The sequence below is a fragment of the Gavialis gangeticus genome, unplaced genomic scaffold (assembly GCF_001723915.1).
Source record: "Gavialis gangeticus isolate Ggan-Ray unplaced genomic scaffold, GavGan_comp1, whole genome shotgun sequence".
NCBI classification, from domain to species: Eukaryota; Metazoa; Chordata; order Crocodylia; family Gavialidae; genus Gavialis; species Gavialis gangeticus.
The window spans coordinates 45,015,485-45,027,692 of NW_017729026.1; positions in this window are offsets into that span (position 1 = coordinate 45,015,485).

The following is a 12,208-nucleotide window of genomic DNA, read 5'->3' on the forward strand; positions in this document are numbered from 1 at the left end:
CAGGTGGCAGGGATGTGGGTCCTGTTCAGATCCCCAATGCACTGGCTGCAGGCATCTGTGGCAGGTGCCTCCAGCTCCCCCTGGCTGCTGCAGGGGGTTGGAGGGGGTGGGAGCAGACTCTGGAGTAAATTTATCCAGGAGCATTTGCACATGTAGACGTGCCCACTGGTCTTGATGGTGTATTGTTTCTTTTCCCAGCTAATTTAAATATTTCTTAATGTGTTTTATGGTCCCAGTTATATGCATGCCTTGTTTTTTTACAAAATCAAAAAACTACCTGATTAAATCCTAAAACTACCTGTATTATTACCTGATTAGATGACAGGACAAGCATACTTACACATGAATGTAAAGTATAGTTCATATGAATATCTGTGCCTGTGACTACGTTTCCTTCCCACAAGCTTTTGCATCAATGCATTAGCAAGGAAAGATATTGTGCAAAGGATAATTCACATATCCAAAGAGAATTCATTAAAAAATTTGGATGAATGATACACATAATGACTGAGGGGAAAATGGCATTTTGTATATTGAGAATGCTTTGCCTGTTCTGACTATTGTTCTGCCTTTGTTGCTGTTCTATAGTCTTTCTGATTAATTAAAAGAGATTATTCATGTGATTTTACTCACCTCACACATGGACACATATCCGGATACATATTTAAATGTACTAAGTGTTTCGCAATATACCTTACTGGAATTGCATTGTAACAGTGAGAGAAGAACAAGTCCCTCCCTACCACATGATTAACATGCGAATTTGTATAAGGTGTTAGCATTTCAAGGGCTCTAATACACGCAGGGTTGAACAGTTCCATTTCCATCTAGCAGAGATGATGTAACGTGTGTGTGTGCGCGCGTGTGTGTGTGTGCGTGTGTGTGTATGTGTGTGTGTGTACCCACCCCGGCCCCTTGCAGCCAGGGAGAGCTGGAGGCACCTGCTGATGGCAGAGTATAGTATGTTTCCTAATCTAAGGAAATGTTAAGCAGCATGGTTGAAAACAGCATCACATTGCTGTTCTATGTTCCCTGTGGTGATTTGTGCTGGCATGGTACCAACAGTGAAGCCAGGGGCAAGATTTTTGGCTGGCTGCTTGGAGCTTTACTGCTTTTAAATTTTTGAAATGCTCCCAGGTCTGGCATAGTTGTCCCCTGAGTTCCGTGATAGCTATGCCACAACAGAGAAAACCAGGCTTCTACACTATGTTTAATACAGAGCAGGCAGAGCTGCTTTGTAGCTGTGCTATATTTAGAGGAAGGGTTCATTGGAAATCAGTGCCTGCAACAGCAGCCCTGCAGCACTAGACACCTTGAAGACCTACTGAAAACAGTCTCTGGCTCAGTGTAAAGGTAAAGGTGGCATTGCTAACCTCTAGAGCCCATTGTAACTACAAGATCAGAATATAACAAACAATATCACCCCTTTTGGACATTTGGGCATACTCTGCCAAAGAACAAAAAGGGCTGGGGGAGGGGGAGAGCAGGGGTTAGATGCAAGAAAAAGATTGTAGGTACCAAAAGTGGAACTTAGGTAGCAATTTACTCAGGTTTGAGTGCTGTCCTGAAAACCTCACTCAGAGCCTGCTTAACCCTAGAGCCATCCAAACTCCAGAGATCTCTTGATTTTTTCCCTTTAAAGTTCATGTTCCCACACTTGCACTTCTGCCACTGCCCAGAATTGCCAGTCATGACACAGCTGAGCAGCTTGTCATCTAATCTATGGTAAAGTCTAAGTAGGATCTAAAAAGTAGGTAGTCCCCCGCCCAAGCCTCTTTGAGGGACTTGTTCCACTAGGACTTCTTCAAGCAGATTTGTCACATAGTGACCAGATTAACCTCCTTATTGATGGCCAGTAAAGAGTATTTTCCAAGGATGTGAAAGAGCCAGGTTCAATTTCATCCTGAGCTTGCAATAGTTCAAATCCACATTTCCCACCTCCCAGGAGTTTTCCTAGCCACCTGGGTTTGGGGACACTCTATATTAGGGACACTGTCCATCCCTCCTCTTGAAGCAGAGCTATGGTGCAGAAAAGGATTTATGCATTGTAGTGTCGCAGAGAAAGAAAGATAACACCTCAAAGACAAAGTCTGTTGTCTAGTGTTTAAGACATCCACTTCAGGAAGGAGGAGGATTAGATCCCTGTTCTTAGAAAGGCTTTTTTATTTTACACTGAATAATCACTGAATAAAGTAAAGAAACTGTTCTGAAAACAGGAGCTAAAGCCCATGTTACTCCTTTCTCAAGTAAGTGCCCTAGCCACTAGGCTGTCTTTTCTACTTTGTCCGGCTGTCTAGCCCAATGAGGGCTGTAACCATTAGGATCTTTTATAAAAAGTAGGACACGTTCTTCTTTGGCTGAATCTTAAAAAGAAAGCAGCTTCACAGCTGCAGTTTGTGAAAAACCCAATCCTGTCAGCATGTGTTAGGTTTATTCTAAGAAAATCTACTTGATCAAGGTCCTCAGGGTATTTAAGCACAGAAATGTGTTGTTTCGAGATCGAGAATTGTCTTTGGCATGGCTGAGCAAAGTACTGCTCTCCTCAGCCATGTCAGCATGTGCAAAAACATAACTGTAGGCACCTGGGGAACAACTAAGGTATACACCGAATTTAGACAGCTCTAGGATTAAGTAATGGCTGCATAGGAGGTGGGGGCAGGGATTTAGATTTAGAATTTTGGAGTTAGGTGCCTAAATTCCTCCTTTTGAAGGAAGGTGCCAAAGTCTTATTTTTTTGGATCTAGCCCTAAATCACTGATGACCAAGATGTTTCAATGGCTTAAAAAGGACAGAGACAACGGAACACATGTGAAGTGGATACTACAACATGTATTTAAAAGATAATAAGATACAGTAGTGATGTGCTCTACAGAAATATTAAGAAAAGACAAAGATTCAAGAGATATTAAGAAAAGATAAAGACAAGAAAAGATAAGGAGTCAAGAGACAGGTCTTTGAGAGGAATGACCCTCATCATCTTTAAGTGCAAGCGCCACGGTTGGCTCTACTGGACATCTTATCTGGATGGAAATGTGCTGGAACTGGCATGGCCATTCTGGCTGTAGGCACGTAAAACATTCAATAGAATGCAAAAGGAGTGGAGAAATCAGTCTTGAGGTGTCAAGTATAGCTGAGAAGATAAAATGCAAGCAGAATCACAGAGGAAGGGAAGGCCCAAGAGAAATCTTAGTTAACACTTTTGAGGGATGCATGTTGTAGCCACGTTGGTCTGAAAACAAAAGTTTAGCATCAACTATTTAAGTTGGTCTAATAAAAGATCTCAGATTCAACCAAAGAACCTTGCCTGCCTATGTCCTTAGACCAACATGGCTACGACTTACACCCCTAGCACTTTTGAAGCATTTTTAGGAACTTTGTTGGTGGAAACAAAATCCTATTATCATCTAAGATCTTACTGAAGCTAGCACCCTGGTGGGAGTTGCACAAAAGCACAATGCATTCTTTAAATGCAGTGCTTGTGAACGTGACGACGTGTGTAAGGGTGTTGAAAATTTAATTTCACCATAAACCCCACAGCTGTTTAAGCACAGGTGTGAATTATGCACTTACATGACTGGAACAGTGATTATTGCCTGTGGTCCTGGCATCTGCATTCTGTCAGGCTACAATGAAGAAAACTGGAAAAGAAGTATGTGCAAAATGACTGAGACAAATAAGAGATGACATGTTTTAGTAATGAATTCAGAAGTTCATCTAAGAACTGCTTACCCTTTTTCAAAAGATAAAAACAATGACACTTGCAGTAAAACTGGCCCAGCAACAGAGTTGACTGGTGAAAGGATTGTGGGTACATATGACATACAGTAATTTATCTATTTTTGAGACCTGCATAGCAGAATTCAGAATGGTATTGTACAAATAACAAAAAATGAGCAGTCACAGCAACTAGGATAAAAATGCATGAAGAATATATACTCCAGGGTATATAGCAAACACTAATTAACTGGGTTAGAAAAAAGCGCTTCCTAGTAATTGTGTTTTTGAATAATTACCCAATATAGGGAATTTATACCTTCCTTGCAAGCATATAATACTGGCTCTTCTCAGGGATGTGATATTTGACTGGATGCACTGTTGGTCTAAATTGATTTGGCAATTCCTATATTCTCAGTATACTTAGGCTGAATATAAAACAGAAGATTTTCTACTACAACATAAAAGCAATTATTCCCCAGATACACCGACCAGCACCCAATAAAAAGACACAGAAAACATCATTTCAATTCAGTTGTGTATTTCTATGTCTTACAAGCTTCTTTTTACAGTTGAATGCTACTGGTAAATTGTAGGTAGTCAGGTACGTAAAGCTATTCAAAGATCCCAATTTGTGGTCTCCCAGCCTGAGAGAAGTTGTGCTTCTGGAGCAATTTTGTTTTAGACACTTGATGCTACTTTTTTTTGGTTTTAGTCCCAAATTTGGCTGATGTTTCAGCCAGGTGGGTATAGTTAACTGTAATCTGTTCTTTCCCTCTGGCAAGAAGAACTGTTCTGGAGCACTAGTACTTTATTTAAATAAAAAGTTGGGATTCTTCCCCTATAACATGCAAAGATTACATTTTTTGCTAGGTTATTTGCATTTGTAGTGTGCTGAATGCCAAAATACAGAATGCTGCTAGATCCTGCAAATCCATACTAACTTATGTTGTCCTACCATTGTCTGGACAATCTACAGGGGTGAGAACTATTAGAAGGAATGAGTGTTTGTAGGCATAGACCTGTGCTGTGCTGAACATGAGCTCAGGAATTTGTTCTTACTATACCCACCGTATAACTCTATCAAGCAATAGTTCACAAATGCACAGGACTATATGCCCCATCAATTATATATGGTATAGCAACAAGGGTTTACCTTTCACTCTGTTTTTACACTCTCCAAAAAAAGAAAAAAAGGAAAGGTCTATGCAATCAGGTATGCCTACTCCCATCAGGTGGCCTATAATGGATATGGAGGTGGGGCAGAACCTGAACCTCTCCACCTCAAGGTTACTTCCCAGTGGTGATTCTCCCCTGAAATTTCAATGCAACTTATTCCTCTGTGATAGAATGCACCCTGAGGGCTGCCATGACTTCCTCTGTGGACCACCCTAGTTCTGCAACTACTTCAGGTCCTTTGTACAATCTCCCTTTCTACTTCACCAGCCATGCTTTGATGTTCCTTTTTTGAGAATTGGGAATCCTATAGTGGGCTCCTTAGTGCCTAGCAGACTCACTGGGCATTTATACATGTGCTCCAGGAGCAGTACGGGGGTGGGAGGAGTGCTTTAATTAGAGCGCCCAGAGCATCTCGTGAACCAGCATCCCTGCACTGAAAAATGGTGGTGGGGGCTTTTTTTATTAAAGTTTTTTTGAGCTTTATTTAAAGCACCCCATCATCATTTTTCAGTGCAGGGACGCCATTACATGAAACGCTGGAGTCTGCTGGAGGGCAGTAATTATCACATTCCAGCAGACTCGATTAATTGAGTCTGCTCTGACTCACTGTACAGCATGTCAGAGTAGCCTCATTTCACCTGTATAGGATCCATTTTAGTCTCCAATTTCTGGGCCCTCTGTCCACTACTTAGCTTGTTTTTCTACAGGAGGCTTACATACTGAGTCAAAACTACTTATACTTTGCTGATCACACCGAGACCACCTTGAACTTGGTGGTCACAACTTGTAATGCTAGTGGCCCCTATCATGCCTTAAGGGCTTCTATAGTGGCCTCCCTTCCTCCCTCCCCCTGCTCTATAGCTATGCCTATGCCTCACAGATGTTACTCAGTTGTCCTTCACTATCCTGTACAGGCTCCAGCCCTCTTGGCTTTGGCCCACACGTTGCTCTGGCTGTAAGCCTTCAGCCTGGGCCCACTTGCTTTGGCCCAGCTTCTTGACCTCAATTCTCTATTTCTTGGGGATCATGCTCTAGCTCCCTCAGTTTCAACCTACCCCAGTCTGCTGCTTTTCTTCTCTCTCTCTATAGTGCCCTGCTTCAGGCAGAGCCAAACCTGGAGTGCCTTTCCAGTGCCCCTGCATGGCCTCCTAACTACTATAGCCAAAACTCAGTCCTCTGGTATTTACTATCTGTACCACAGCAAAAAAAATAAAAGGGCACAGGCTATCTGGGTGCTCAGAAAACAAACAAGCTGAACTCAAAATCATCCCCATGCAGCTTTTCCACTTGCATGCCAAGGATCTTAACCACTACTCCAAGCACCACAACAGTATGCCTGGGAGGTCCTTATCCTTCCCCAGCCAGGGTTAACAGTGAGCCTGCTGGTTTGAGGGCAAGTCTCTTATACTGGCAAATCCCTCCCTTCTAGCCAGTAAGTCCTATCATGCAGTGCATGAGCTCCCATTGAACTCCCATTGAGCCATTCAGTCCAACTTGGTTTTAGAATAGCCAGAGCAGGGTTGTTAGTCTCCTCTTCTCATACTGTTTTTCACTGCATTCCTCCCTCTTTGAGCCCTTGCAGGCCATGCTTGCCTCCCAGACATCTTCCAATGACAGGATAAAGGCTCCTTGTTACACCCTCTATGTTATACAGCATGCTATACTTAATGGGAACATACTACATGGGGCCATGCTATACCTAAATATCAGCAAATCTTGAAATACCACCCTGAAAACAAATCAGTGTGACTCTTCCCCATCTTTTACTGTTTCCCATTCTCTTCCCTCCCTCACCCCTACTCTCCCATTTTCCTACTGCCAACCCTTATCAATTCCTATCACCCCAGGGGCTATACAGGCAACTGATTTATAATCCTCCATTTTCACCTTTTAACCAAACTATAATATGCTTTTTGCTTTGTTCCCTCCATGTTCTGGTCATGCTGCTGGTTTCCATTTTTGTCCTAATTCTTCTGCTCTTCCCAGAATGCACTAGTTTGCAAAGAAATACCTTACATCTCTTTGTTTTAAGGGCATAATATTTATTGCATGCTATTACTTTTTAATGACATCTGTGATGCTAGTTTCACAATGATAAAATGTGCTAAAATGGAAAATGAAGTTGATACAGGACCTGAACAGAAAAGCAGTGAAATTTAATGTTGAGGTGTTTGATGTTTCAGATCTCTCTTTATGCCATGCAAAAAATGAAAAGGACAATTTAACTAGATAGTAGTATATAGGGACATGATGCAGAACATCATAAACCCTGCGCCTGCCCTTGCCCACAGTCACATGACCCATGACATCAGAAACCCTGCCCCTACTCCTGGTCACATGATGCATGACATCAGAAACCCTGCCCCGGCTGTATGACATCAGAAACCTTGCCCTGGCTCCATCGCATGGTGCATGACACCACCATTACATGACCCATGACATCAGAAAGGCCACCCATTCAGGCCCCAAAACCCACCCCTCATGCTGCAATACCCACCTTAGACCACATTATATAGTCTTGACCTATCAGACCGCAGGCCACTCTGTTAGTTCCAGAATTCCCCAACCCATCACATGGTGCATGACATCAGAAGGGTTGCCCAACAGGCCACAAACCCCACCCCTCATGCTGTACAACACTGTCCTAAATCACAAGGCACTAGTGTGGTCTAGCAGGTAGCAGGGGAGTGGGGTTGTGGCCCCTCTAACAACCCATGCCTCTACCATAACCAATCAGAGGGAGTTTCAGAGGCCTCAGACCTCCCCAAGAATGTGCTGAACCAGCTGGAGTGAGTAGAAGGGCAGGGTCTAGGCTGCAAGCCCACCCAATCTATCTGTTTTCCCAAACAGGTCCTCTCTTTGTCTGAGACAGTGCTAAGGCAGACAGGGGCAGATATGGCCTTGATACCCTTAGGGCTCCCTGACTTTGCCAATCCTGCCCAACGGGCACCCTCTTTCTTGCCTGCCACATCTTGGTGTAACTATAACAAATAGGAAGTCTGCCCTCAAATTTGTTTGGGCACGGTCCTGATGGACCCCACTGAACCCTGTGGGTTCTCGGAACCCTTTTGTGTCCCTGTCGCAGTGCACTCAGGTGCCCTGCACCTGAGAGTGGAGACTGCTCTGGGGAGACCCCTAGTGGCGGAAAGGGGGAGGCTCAGCTGCCAGTCACCAGGGCTGCACAGGTGCTGGTTGCTGGGGCAACTGGTAAAACCAGCTGACCAGGAAGAGGCAGGGCTTATCCCTTCTTAAGCTCAGGTAGGAGGCCAGGAGGGCAGTCCCTCTCCAGCAGCCATGGGAGTAGGGACTCAGCAGCGGACAGACAGAGGGGGAAGACTCTGGCCGTGACAGCATCCCCTGGTCACTGCTGAGGTTGGTGGAGCCCTTCTTCCCCCGCTCCCTCGCTCCCTAGTAGGGAGTAGATTTTTGTTCGACGGGATGGTCTAGTTTTTATGTTGTAGCCCAGGGGCTTTATGTTTTATGTTTACTGTTTTGACCAGAGGACCGGGTGAGGCTATAAGGGGTGGAGGAGGCCTCAAAGGGACTCCCCCAGTAGCGTGGGGGTTCCTAGTGCTGAAGAAGGCGCAGTAGGTTGCAGGTTGCATTGGCCTAGCCCTGAGAGTGGTGAGGAGCCCCGAGAGTGGCCGAGGGACCCCGAGAGTGCAGAGGGGTGGTGAGGAGCCCCGAGAGTAGCAGAGGAGCCCTGAGAGTGCAGAGGGACAGCAAGAAGCCCTGGAGCTAGGGGGCAGCGAGAAGCCCCGGAGCTAGGGGGCAGCGAGACGCCCAGAGCGAGCGAGAGAGGGGGCAGTGAGAAGCCCCAGAGTGAGTGAGATAGGAGGCAGCAAGGAGCCCCGGGAGTAAAAAGGAGGGCCAGAAAACAACAAGGCCCAGGTCAAACCACATCAACTCCATCTGCGAGGCTTGGGCTGCGGTGTAGGGGAGGAAAAGTAGCCGCAGGTAGCGCCCCCTGTCACCGGGGCACGGTAAAATGGGCAGCCTCCCATTGATTACAACCATGTTCTAATCAAGTAAGATCAAGGCGTGGCAGGAGAGTAAGCAGGAGGTTGGCCCATTACGGGAGGGCGGAGCCACTCCCAGAAAGGCTCCAATATTGATACTCCTGTCACAGTCCCGCTCAAAAATGGATGTCTTGGGACACCCTCAGCCTTATGGGCTAGACGCATGGCTCCAAACTGCCCCTTTACCATGCCCCAAGCCTCGCAGATGGCATTCACACAGTGTCCCTCCAATGCCTTTGTTTCACTATTACTATTACTACAGTAACTTTTTCTATGCACACGTCTGACAATTCTTGGTGGTGAGGTGAGGGTGTGGCATCTTACCAGTGTAGTGTAATGTCACACTAAGGTGCCTGCTCCTCTAAGAGCAGAAACTGCCAGTGTGGGTGCAGTGACAAAGGGGGTGAGCAGACCCCAGTGCTGAGGGGTGCAGAGAGAGAGACAAGGCTGTGTAGAGCCCAGTGATGACCTGGTTAGATGAAGATATAAATCAAACAATTCAGGAATTTTGTGATGAGCTGTGTATGGAAAGTGTTCTGAATATTGTTATTGCTGTTGGATATGCCAAGAAGGTTCTAAGAATCACTGAGAAACATTCTGCAGAAAATCCTAACACTGCTCTTTATGGTTTGATCGCTAAGGAGGATAAACCTCTGGTACCTTATATAGAATGCTTACTTGGCACTAGAAATTATAAAAGGGTTTGCAAAAACAGTTTTAAATGATTTTTACTGGTGTAACTTTTGCTTTTTGGGGGAGGTTTGGATGGGGGGGTGAATTTAAAATCATTGAAGTAAGACTAAAATACAACAGATGTTTTCAACTGGACAGAATACCATTTGCTTTAGTGCCGTGGATCTCTAAGCACATTCACATGGGTGAGGGCATGTTGTAAAGATAAAGCCAGTGAGTCTTAGTTGTCATTAGAAAATATAAAACCCCTTCTTAGGATAAGGAGGTTTATCAAAATAGACTCAACAAATATTGTAAAGGTTTTTGATGGAAATAAAAACTGATTTAAAAATATATTTTTCACAGGGTTTGTGTGCTATTCTGTGGGGTTGAGGTGTCATTTTGGGTGGGACAGAGCAGGTAGCAAATTTTCTGGGAACCAGGGAATGTAGTGTAAAGGTAAACAACCAGCAAAACAATTTAGCTTATGTAACCAGATGCTGCTCGCAGAAGTAGTCAGAGCTTCTAACAGCAGACATATGCATATTTTAAGATTAAAGGATTATCTTTACCAAAACGTTTTTTTAGTAGTGACTCTGTTTTAAAACAGAGTATGGTATATATTTTTACTTTACATACTTTTAAACACTATTTTACTTACTGTATTATTTAATGTTTATTACATAGAGCCTATCTACTGGGAAAGCTGCACACAATCATACCACAGCAAGATGAAAAATTATTTAAAAATGGAGGGGCTATTTGTGGCTATGTTAATATAAGTACACTAAGTTATAACAACCACCCTCAACCGTTTGGGGTAAACTTCAAAAGGTAAAGTGCTGCATAGATCCTTTCCAATATATCATGCTGCCCTCTATCCATATAGCCACGTACAGGTTTATGTTTTTGGAACTGCAGACCATAGTGTTTCTTCCCCCAGACAACTATCATATACAGCAAAAGAGGTTTTCAATCCCATCTATCTAGTGGCTTATGTACAACCTGGAAAAAGAAAATATTTAGATACAGCACACTTTACAAGGTGGGGAATTTCAGGTAGGCCCCTAGTTTTTAGATGGCTATGCCAAAATTGATGGAAAACGCACAGCCTTTAAATTTAACGGGTGCTTTTTCCATGGCTGTGTCACTTGCTGCAATGAAAAAGATCAGAACCCACTGATAGGGAAAACCTACAGATTTTTTAATCACTACTTGTTGTACAAGACTGATTATCTCAAGAGAGCGTGGTTTACTGTTAGGACCATTTGGGAGAACAAGTGGAGGGATCTGTTAGAAATGGACGGGGAGCTCACAGACTTCCCTGAGAACTTTGCAGCTCGAGACCCCAAAGAACTCTTTATCTATCTCTTTTCCCCCACCTATGAAATTTCATATTTTGACTTGATTGATGATGAGGTAGCCTGTGTGTATTGGAAGCATGCAAAAAAGCATTACACACTCCTGGGTAATATGAACACTGTTTATGTGTGCTTAGAGTTGTACAAGCTGCTAGACAGATTGCAAGACCAGTGTCTGTACCATGACATAGATTCTGTGATATCTGTGAGCCATGCAGGAGATTGGAGCGCCCCACTAGGTGATTATTTAGGTGAGATCACCAGTGAAATTCCACCAGATGAACACACCATAGAGTTTCTGTAGCCTGGTCTGAAAACATATGGGTACTGTGATGGAGCAGTTCCTAGGCAGTCTGTGGAGGGCCTTAGGAGGCTGCTCCTGGAACACCTTAGAGCTAAGAGTGAGGCTATGGGGAAGGAAGAGGCCTCACTGGTCTTGGACACAACCTGAAATTGTACCCTACTGGGATAGGGAGGCCTGGTGGTCCTGCCTGTGGTGTGGCAGGGCCACTTAAATGCCAGGTTCAAGGACCATCCCAGTGTAAGACTGGGTTGGGGTGTCTAAACCCCTTCCCTCACCTTCAGTGGGGCTTTGGAGGCAGCTCAAGGCCAGGAACACAGAGTAGCTGCACCTGAGCCCTGTGGGGTGGTAGACCCTTGATGTGGGCCAGGCGCAGCAGGCAAGTGCTACCTGAACCTGCAGAGGTGTTCTACCTCAAGCCCCAAGTGACAGAGCAGAGTTTGGGGTGCTGTTGTGAGAGGCAGTGGAGTTGTGGGACATAGTTGTGAGGGCCGGAGATGAGGAGGCAGTTAAGCAGCCCAAGTTGTAGGGCAGAGTGTTGTGGGGTGCAGTGGTGAGGCCCCGGGGTAAAGGAGGCAGTTGACAAGGCCCGGTGTGAGCCACTCTACTGGAGGCCGGGTGCTAGGCCAGATGTGGAAGGCCCGGTATGTGCAACAGTAGGGAGGCCAGGTGCTAGGCCTGGAAACATAGTTTCATAGTTTCATAGATTTAGGGTCAGAAGGGACCTAGTAGATCTTCTAGCCCGACCCCCCGCCAGGGCAGGAGAACAACAAAACCCCAAAACAAGAAACGGGACTCAAATGAGTCCAGCCAGGTAGGCATCCAGCCTCTTCTTAAAGACCCCCAGGGTAGGGGCCAGCACCACTTCCCTTGGAAGTTGGTTCCAGCTCCTAGCCGCCCTAACTGTGAAGTAGTTTTTGCGGATGTCCAATCTATACCTCCTCTCCATCAACTTGTGCCCA